This window comes from Nicotiana attenuata, unplaced genomic scaffold (assembly GCF_001879085.1).
Source record: "Nicotiana attenuata strain UT unplaced genomic scaffold, NIATTr2, whole genome shotgun sequence".
NCBI lineage: Eukaryota > Viridiplantae > Streptophyta > Magnoliopsida > Solanales > Solanaceae > Nicotiana > Nicotiana attenuata.
This window is the reverse complement of record NW_017672431.1, coordinates 101,926-110,994: the sequence shown is the minus strand read 5'-3', so window position 1 is coordinate 110,994 and position 9,069 is coordinate 101,926. Positions and strand designations below refer to the sequence as shown.

General features: G+C 31.2%; 1 non-coding gene across 1 annotated transcript; it reads right to left on the bottom strand.

Annotated features, from left to right (window-relative positions):
- Positions 1–4,789: 4,789 nt before the first annotated feature.
- On the bottom strand, positions 4,790–4,874 carry TRNAM-CAU. Its single transcript is given in 2 exon segments — positions 4,790–4,825; positions 4,837–4,874. It is a non-coding gene; the product is annotated as a tRNA-Met (tRNA).
- Positions 4,875–9,069: the final 4,195 nt, after the last annotated feature.

Sequence of the window (9,069 nt, the reverse complement as noted above, 5' to 3'; positions counted from 1 at the left end):
AGAAGCCAATTCTAAGAAGGAAGCAGAATGAAATGAAGTGTTTTTTTAGGTGACAAACAGACAATAGTTTTTACTGCAATACTTAAACCTCCGAAGCTTCGAACCAAAAGAGGTGACGATAAAAGTTACTTTTTAAACTTACTTTTTCACAATTGGACAATCATTCATTAATTTTGTGCAAGCAATTTTTGCTCTGAATTCAACGCAAAATTCTGAACCCACAAAGTCACCTCTCCACTAGACGGTTAAAACTCATAAATATCTCAACAACAAACAACCCCCATCCCCTCTTTTTTTTTTTTTTTTCTAATAAAAAAATAAAATAAAAATGACACTATAATTTTTTTACATTGTCAATGCATATAACTTTGTATAGAGCATTTACAATCTATTTTAGGCTACCTGTCATGCTTAATGTGGTCTTTACAACTTATTATTAAAAAAATTATGTTTTAAAAATAAAAATAAGAAAAAAGGGAGTTATCAATCAATTAAAAAAAAAGGTTTAAGGGTGTGATCTAATTTAGATGCTTGTAATACTTGAGATTCTGTGAGTGAATAATAGAGATAAATTGATGCTAACTACCTACCATTTTCAGAGGTCATACAGTTATTTATTTAATCCCATTATATTTATTCAATTTGGAAAAGGATAATGGTATTGAATAAATTTGTGTTTGAGAAATTGTGACTGTTGATAACATAGATTAAAGGCGTGATATAATTTACATCTTTATTTTAGTTGCTATCTACCATTTCCTAAGGTCATAAAGGTTTTTTCCTTTTTTTTTGATTTAATTCCATCAATTAATATTGAAAATCAAATAGTTACCCAAAAAAAAAAAGGAATAATATCACATGGCATTGAGATTGTGTGACTCTTATTACAATCTATGCAACAAGAAGGATTGGTAAGATGATATACTGTTGCTAAGATTTTAAATTATTGTTAACTAGATACCATTTTTATTTAAGTAATTGGATTGTCTATTAACTATTGTTAACTATATACCATTTTTATTTAAGTAACTGGATTGCCTATTTAAGTATTGTTAACAATAACTTAATAATTGGTAGAATTGTCATATGCAAATTACGAAATTCAAGAAGTTCATTATAAGTCATGTTAGGAAACCATCGGGGTATGGTGGAAGGTAATCTTTTCACCCTTAACTATATGTCCTGAGCTCGAGTTAAACGGGTCTTACGTAACGTGAATTTAAATAGTCGAATTAGTGAATTGCAAATATCAAATAATTATTTTAAAAAATATACACAAATATGGTAAGTTAGTAGATTATCTAAATATTAACATAATATTCTGTTTTAAGGAGCATCAACTATATAAGACTTTTAATTAAGCTGGAGTTAAAAGATCAACGAGAAATATTCGATTTTCCAGATTTCTAAATTTATATAGTAGTACTAGTAGTAATTTGTTGCAAGCATATCAAAAGATAGGAAGGACAGGCAGTAAAAGTACATGTCATGACTCGTGATCCAATTTCACAAAAGAATGTTCGGGTCAATTTTGACTTGAGAGTCAATATGGGTTTGGATACAGGTCATAGAATCGTTAAAATATCATGGTATAGTCAGTTTTCACACTGGTCAATGAAAAATAGCCAGCGTTTATCAAGTCAATGAAAAATAGCCACTATTTTGCTGCAACAGGGACCGGTCCAGTATAATATACGGGAGTTCTGGTGCATTTGTGTACGAACTCCAGCATATTATGCTGGACCGGTATACTTTGCTAACTCCTGTAAAATTTGCGGGAGACTAAAGCACCAGTGCTCCAAACTCCAGTATATTATACTGGACAATTATACTTGCTGGAACTCCCGTAAAATTTGCGGGAGTTCCAGCATAATTATGCTTGAACTCCCGTAAAATTTGCGGGAGTTCCAGCATAGTTATCCTGGAACTCCCGTAAAATTTACGGGAGTTCAAGCATACTTATGCTGGAACTCCCGTAAAATTTGCGGGCGTATTTTTCCGGATTTTGAACAGTGTTTTCGCTCAGATTTAAAGTGGCTAAATTTCGATGACTTTTGAAACTTGGCTATTTTTCAACGACCAGTGGTAAATCTGGCTATTTTTGAATTTCTCCCCATAGAATCGGAAAATCACACTTTATACGTGTTTGGCCAAAAAGTGTTTAAGTTTTTGCTAAACTAATTAATAAAGAAAATAGAGGATAAATTTTAGCCAAGGATAATCAACTCTAGATCTAAGCACATTGAATAAGAGAGTAAGATATAATCAAGCTTATAAATTTTCTAGGATCATATAAGATATCAAGTATAGATGATAGGCTTGATTATATCTTACTTTCTTATTCGATGTGCTTAGATCTAGAGTTGATTATCCTTGGCTAAGATTTATCCTCTATTTCTTCATTAATACCCAAGCCCAAAGGATTTATTTTTCCTACCTATACGGTCTAAATATTTACCTGCCTACCCATTTCCTTTTCACTTTTCAATTTCTTTACACAAGCAGAGTCCCACACCCCCAAATGTTCATTTCCCCTTTCAAAAAATACTCATAGCTTAGTCTTTTAGTGGATGATGAAAATCCAGTACAAACTCATGCATTACCATTTTTTTATTTATAATTTTCTATATAAATGTAAAAAGACAAGTTTTCATATTATTGTACATGAGTTTCATTCCAAAATCCTCTTTCTATATTAGTATATTCATTTTGTGTATTTATTTGTATTTCTGAACCCATGTGTTGTTGTAGTTATATATTAAGTTTTCAATATTTGATTTTTGTGTTTGTATGAAGTACCGCCATTGTTGAGCTTGAAACTCCTGAACTTCAAATTTTATTTTGAAGATTTATTGTTTGATTTGATGTGGGTACTGTAAAATATTGCTTATAGTACCTTCAAGTAAGCTTTCCGGATCTGAATTTTTGTGTGTATTTGAATATCCACCATTGTTGGGCTTGAAGCTCTTGAATTTAAAATTTTTATTTTGAAGATTTCTTGCTTGGTTCAACGTGGGTGTTATTAAGTATTCCTCGTAGTACCTTCTGAAAGTTCATGCTGAAATTTGATCCCACTTGGAGCTGGTTTGAGGTGATTGAGATAGAATTTTTCAGCTGAAAATCGAAGAACACAGTTAACCAATAGTATACCGATATGATATGCAATATGCTGTAGGAGACTAGGAGTATATAACTATACTGCAACAGTATGATGTTATAGTATACAATATACTGCAACGGTATACTGTAATAATCAAATAAGAACACAGTTACCTAATTGTATACCGCTACGGTATACAATATACTGTAGGAGTATATGGCTTCACTGCAGTAGTATACTATTATAGTATACAAGATACTGTAACGGTACACTATAATATATGCAGTATACTGCAACAGTATGCTATAATAATATACAATATACCATAATAGTATACTTTGACTGTTATTTGTTGAATCATACAGGTATTATTGTGCAAAGCTAAAGTTACGGTTATAGTAACATTATACGGCTATAGTATACAATATAATATAATAGTATACCATAATAAATAAATCATTTTTAATTTTTTTAATTTTTTAACTATACCCTTGCAAATGTTTTCTTAAATTCATTTTTTGATGGAATTCCATAAAAATAATATTCATTATATAAGAAGTAGTTGTCGGAAGACATAAAATAGTAATATAGGAGGGGGGGGGGGGAGGAAATTTAAAAAAGTTCAATGAAATTAGAAAAGGAACGCGAATTAAAAAAATAAAGAAAAGGAAAGAAAAATAAAAATAAAAAGAAATGAGCCAAATCGAGTATAAACTCAGATTATGGTGAATAAAGAAAATAAGAATAATACGATTTGAAAAAATATATATGAACAGACAAAAAGAAGAAAAAAAAAGAAAAAGAGTAAATAAAAACGAGAAAAAATAAAAGGAGAAAAAAAAGAAAAGAAAAAAAAAAGCAGAGAAACAAAAAAGAAAATGAGAAAAAAGAGAGAGAAAGAATTACCTACAAAAACTGCAATGCGTAAGAAAAGTAATTAGTTTGATGGATAGAAAAACTAATAGTTAGGTAAGGATAATTGATTTAGTTTGGGTAAAAGCTATAAAACCCCCTATAATTCTTTCTTGTTATGCTTTACAAAGAGAATTGAGAAACTATTCGTCCAAAATATAGGGTGAAGAATCAACCCATTTGGTTGCATCTCGCCCGAATTTTGACCCAATTTTTTTTTTTATTTTTTTTTTATTTTTATGAATCAGCTTGGGTTTAATCATTTGACCCATTATTATATATTTATATGTCACTCGTCCAACTTTGAACACATAGGAAAAGTGACGCAGATTTGGACAAATATTGATCTAGTAAGAACTAATAGTGCAGGAGTCGTTTTTTCCCCTTTACCTCTCTTCAATTTTTTCACTTAAAAAGACAACAGTTTTTCGAAAATGGCAGTGCAAGATTAATTTGTGCATACTCAATTATTCTAACAAGTATCTTTTTACCGATAAAAGTATGTAATAACTCTTATCCATCGAAACTTAATTTGTGCGTACTTAATTATTCTAATACTCGTATCTTATCCATAAAAAAACAAATCACTCAAGTTTTTTAGTTGTATTCAATTCCAATCCTAATAACTAGGCCCTCAGTGCAAAACTTAAGTCTAATAGAATATTTCTGATAAAGGGATTTTGAAATATGTAACTCTCAATAAAATATTGGTTTTAAATTTTAATACAATCTCTCATGTTAAAGCATCTTTTCATTCTAATTTTTTTAAAACGATGATGGGGTGAGAGAGGCTCGAACTCTCGACCTCAGGATTACTCTTAAGCTATGAGACCTACGCGCTAGCCAACTGCGCCACCACCCCAATGATGTCCCCATTTCTAATTACAAAACAATTCACATATTTTCAAAGGAAGTGGGGTCATTTACAATTTTGAAATTAAGAAAATATCTATTTTAGATATTCTTATGTATAAAAGCAAGTCTCCCAAATTGTAAAAAAAAAAAAAAAAAAAAAAAGAGTCATAAAACTAAAAACAAGTTTGTAATGACCTACAAAAATCATTTGACCGCAACTTTCAAGAGGTCACGGGTTCGAGCCATGGAAACAACCTCTTGCAGAAATGCAGGGTAAGACTGCGTATGATAGACCCTTGTGGTCCGGTCCTTCCTCAAACTCCGCCATAACGGGAACTTAGTGTACCGGGTTGTCCTACTAATACTTATATCGATAATGATATGACCAATGAAAGTAAGACTTTCAAATAATCAAATATCAGGAAGGGGCATACAAACAACCAAAAGGACCTCACACCTTGCATATCTTTTCATCAAACTAAAATCAAGTCTCTTGATTCTTGTTACTTGTTACAATACTATGGTGAGAAAGTATGGAGGTTAATGCTTTAAACATAAATTATGGATGTCTCCTTCAAACTATTATTATACTATTCGATTCCTACTAAGCGACTCGAAAATTATGTGCTACTGAAAATTTGACAAAATTTATTTGGTTGAACTAGTCACGTTTAAGAATAAATTGTGGGATTAATTGATTTAGAAACTAAAATAATTTTGGTTAGAAAATTGAGTTTGGGTTTGCTTTTACTTTGGAACATAAACAAATTGAATTCCTCAAACACCTGATCAGACATGATAAAAGACATGTTAAGACGAGCAAAGCTTAAGCATGAGACATTAATCAGCACGAACAGAGCGGAGTCTTTGGTTCATGAACCAGTTATACAAGTGCAATGATGCAACCATTCAATATTAAAATTAAGAATTTTTTTCGACATTAAAGTTAAGAATTAACTTTACCAATTAGTGTACGTGTACAAGTTTTATAGCCTGTTTGGCTGAGCTTCCCCAATCTTAGAAACACTTTTGTTTCAAAAAAGTATTTTTTTCTCAAAGTTGAAGTGTTTGCCAAGCTTTTGAAAGAAAGAAAAAAGTGCTTTTGAGGAGAGAAAAAAGTAGTTTCTCTCCAAAAGCACTTTTTAATAGCATGTTTGTGAAAAATACAACTTGTTGCTTAAAAGTATTTTTCAAATTAATTAGCCAAATACAAATTGCTTCTCACCAAAAGTACTATAAATAAAAGCACTTTTGAGAAGAAAAAAAACACTTCTCAATAAGCTGATTTTTGCAGCTTGGCCAACTGGCTATTAGTAGGGGTGTTCGTCGGTCGGTACGGTACGGTATTTAGATATTTCGGTTCGGTATTTTCGGTATTCGGTTTCTTAAAATCCTATACCAATACCGTACCTAATTAAATTCGGTATGGTTCGGTTTTTCTCCTTTCGGTTTCGGTTTATTCGGTTCGGTAACTTCGGTTTATTCGGTTTGAAACTAACTAGTACATAGAGCCATAGACTCTAATATTCTTAATTAAAGTACTCAAAAATACAAAACTAAAAATGTTTGTTGAAAAAAGTTTTTATCCAAAACTAGCAAATATCGACTCAAATAGAAAAAATTGTACATAAAAGTATATTTGATAATTAGAAATGTCTTGTTACTTGTTTGGAGTTAATTGATGAACTTAGAGAATAAAGGAAAGTAAAATTTATGATTTTTTATATTTATGTTATAATTAAGAATATGTGTTTTGTGTAATATAATATATATTTCGGTATGGTATGGGTATTTCGGTATTTTATTTTAAAATACCAAATACCATACCTAATACCAATTTTTTTTTAAAAACTTAAACCAAATACCAAAATACCGTATACCAAATACCAAAATTTTCGATTTCGGTATTTACCAAATTATGCACAGCCCTAGCTATTAGTGTACAAAAAATTCTTATGAATCATTAAGAAATTTTACTATACACTAGTACAATTATTGTTATTTCTATTAAATTTTTTATTTACCAAAACAAGGTTGGCGTTGTAAAATAGATTTGTCACTTTAAGTGCTATTACTCGGTATTCACTCCGGCAAGATTTTTATAATTAGATTATTGCATTAAAGTTATAGACAAACTATTTATGCGGAAGATTAAAATCTTAATCAAACACTCCACTAGTGATGCAGCGGTTAATTCCAGAACTAAAAGTTATACAGAATTTTACGTCAGAATTAGTACTTGAGGAAAGAGCTCCTATGATAATTTGAATAGTAGAAGAAAATTAAGTTTTGGAATTCCATCTCTAGTTGGATGTTATGATTCGAAAAAATATGGTGCGAGCTCATCTCTCTCGACTAGGTCAAATTCAAGGGAGGGTGATCAGGAGGACCCAAACTTTCAATCTCTTCTCTATAATCAGAGGCGGAGTCAGGACTTTAAGTTTATGGGTTCGGGATTTAATGATTTTAAGCTACTGAATTCTAAATTAATAACTTATATATATTCAATGAATTTCCTAAGATACATACAGTGCTTGAACCAAAGCTACTGGGTTCGGCCGAACCCGCTCGGGACACTCTAGCTCCGCCCATGTCTATAATGAGAGGTTTCTTTTGTATCAAGAGTGTGTTGGGAGGCCAATGACGATGAATTCGATCGAGAGGCGATGCTTATGCCTATTCTTATCGATAAGATTCCCACCATAAATGATCCTAAAAAATATGTTACGTTTTATTTACCAATTTCATGTCTAATATTTTAGAAAGAATTACAGCCCATGTCACTTGGCCTAATAGCCCAACCGAAAATGGCCCATATTTGAAGCTCTTACTCTATATAGCCCATGTTGTACATAACTTAAAAGAAACTTTTCAGCCTTTAGCCCACTACTAAAGACATACTTTTAGGGTTTTTATTATGTTCTTCTTTCTTCATTCCCTTCTCTCTCTCACCACCTCTCACTTCTTTCTCCCTAACCCACATAGATCCTTCATCCTCTCTTAACCTAGCCCCCGCTATTCCCCCTCCTTTACCCCCCCCCCCCCCATGCAGTTCTACCATTAATGGCTCGAAGAAAGACTCAGTCGTCCATGGTGGCAAGCAGAAGAACGAAGACGATTTTTGAAAGAAACGTGAAAATACACACAGATCTGAAAATAAATAGCTCTCAAACTTGATTTGCACCAACAAACAACCACTAATTTTGGAGGATTTTGAAGTTTGAAGTTCTGGTAATTTTGGAAGATTCTGAAGTTTGAAGTTTGAAGTTCTGGAAAATCATAACTATGTAGCAGGTTGTATCGACACTGTATAATAGTGTATATGGATATACAGACACCTCTTACACACTATTATACATGTTTATACAAGTTATACAGTATTGTATAATTGTGTATAAATGTGTATATTTGTGTATAATGTTGTATAAATATATATTTTTTCAGTTTGTAAGGATGTATATACATTGTTAGCGTGTAAGAGGTCTCTACAGAAGTTTGACACTTCCTTCTCTTCTTCTTTTTCGTGTATGTGCTATATGAAACAGATTTGTACGCGTTGGAGGAATTCTACAATTCATTTATCAATTTTTTATTTTTCTTTTATCCTGTTGGATTGCTTCAACAATTGTACATAAAGGTGTTTGAATTTCTTACCTTCAGATAATATGTATTATTCAGGATAGGATTTTTGAATTGCGTTGTGGCTTATTTGCATTTTTTGTATCAAATGCTTAATAATCAAAGGAAATCAAGAGAATGAAAACAACTGGTTGTATAAAGAGAGAGCAATAACAGTAGTTGATTGTGTGAAATAAGCTGTCTTTTCGGGAATTAGCCTATTATTTTTGGGCTATAGATTTGCAATGTGATATCTAGCCTATTATGTTGCAAGTCAGGTGTGTGAGTTGTACTTATGTGAAATTATCCGATAAAAAATTTCCTGATGTATTACTTTTTCATTTTGTTTAAAGAATTACCTAATTGTATCTTAATATCTTTATCATTGAAGCATGTATTTGATTCTTTCATGTCATTCGACTTTTTACTTTTTAGCTTAATGACTAAATGAAATTTTATATGCAGTTGAGTCATTTTAGGTTTTAACCAAGTTAAAACCTTAAATTTCCTGCTTGCTTAATGATTTTGTAATATTCATATTCAATTTTGATATAATTTATTCAATTCTCTTGTGGAATTTATTC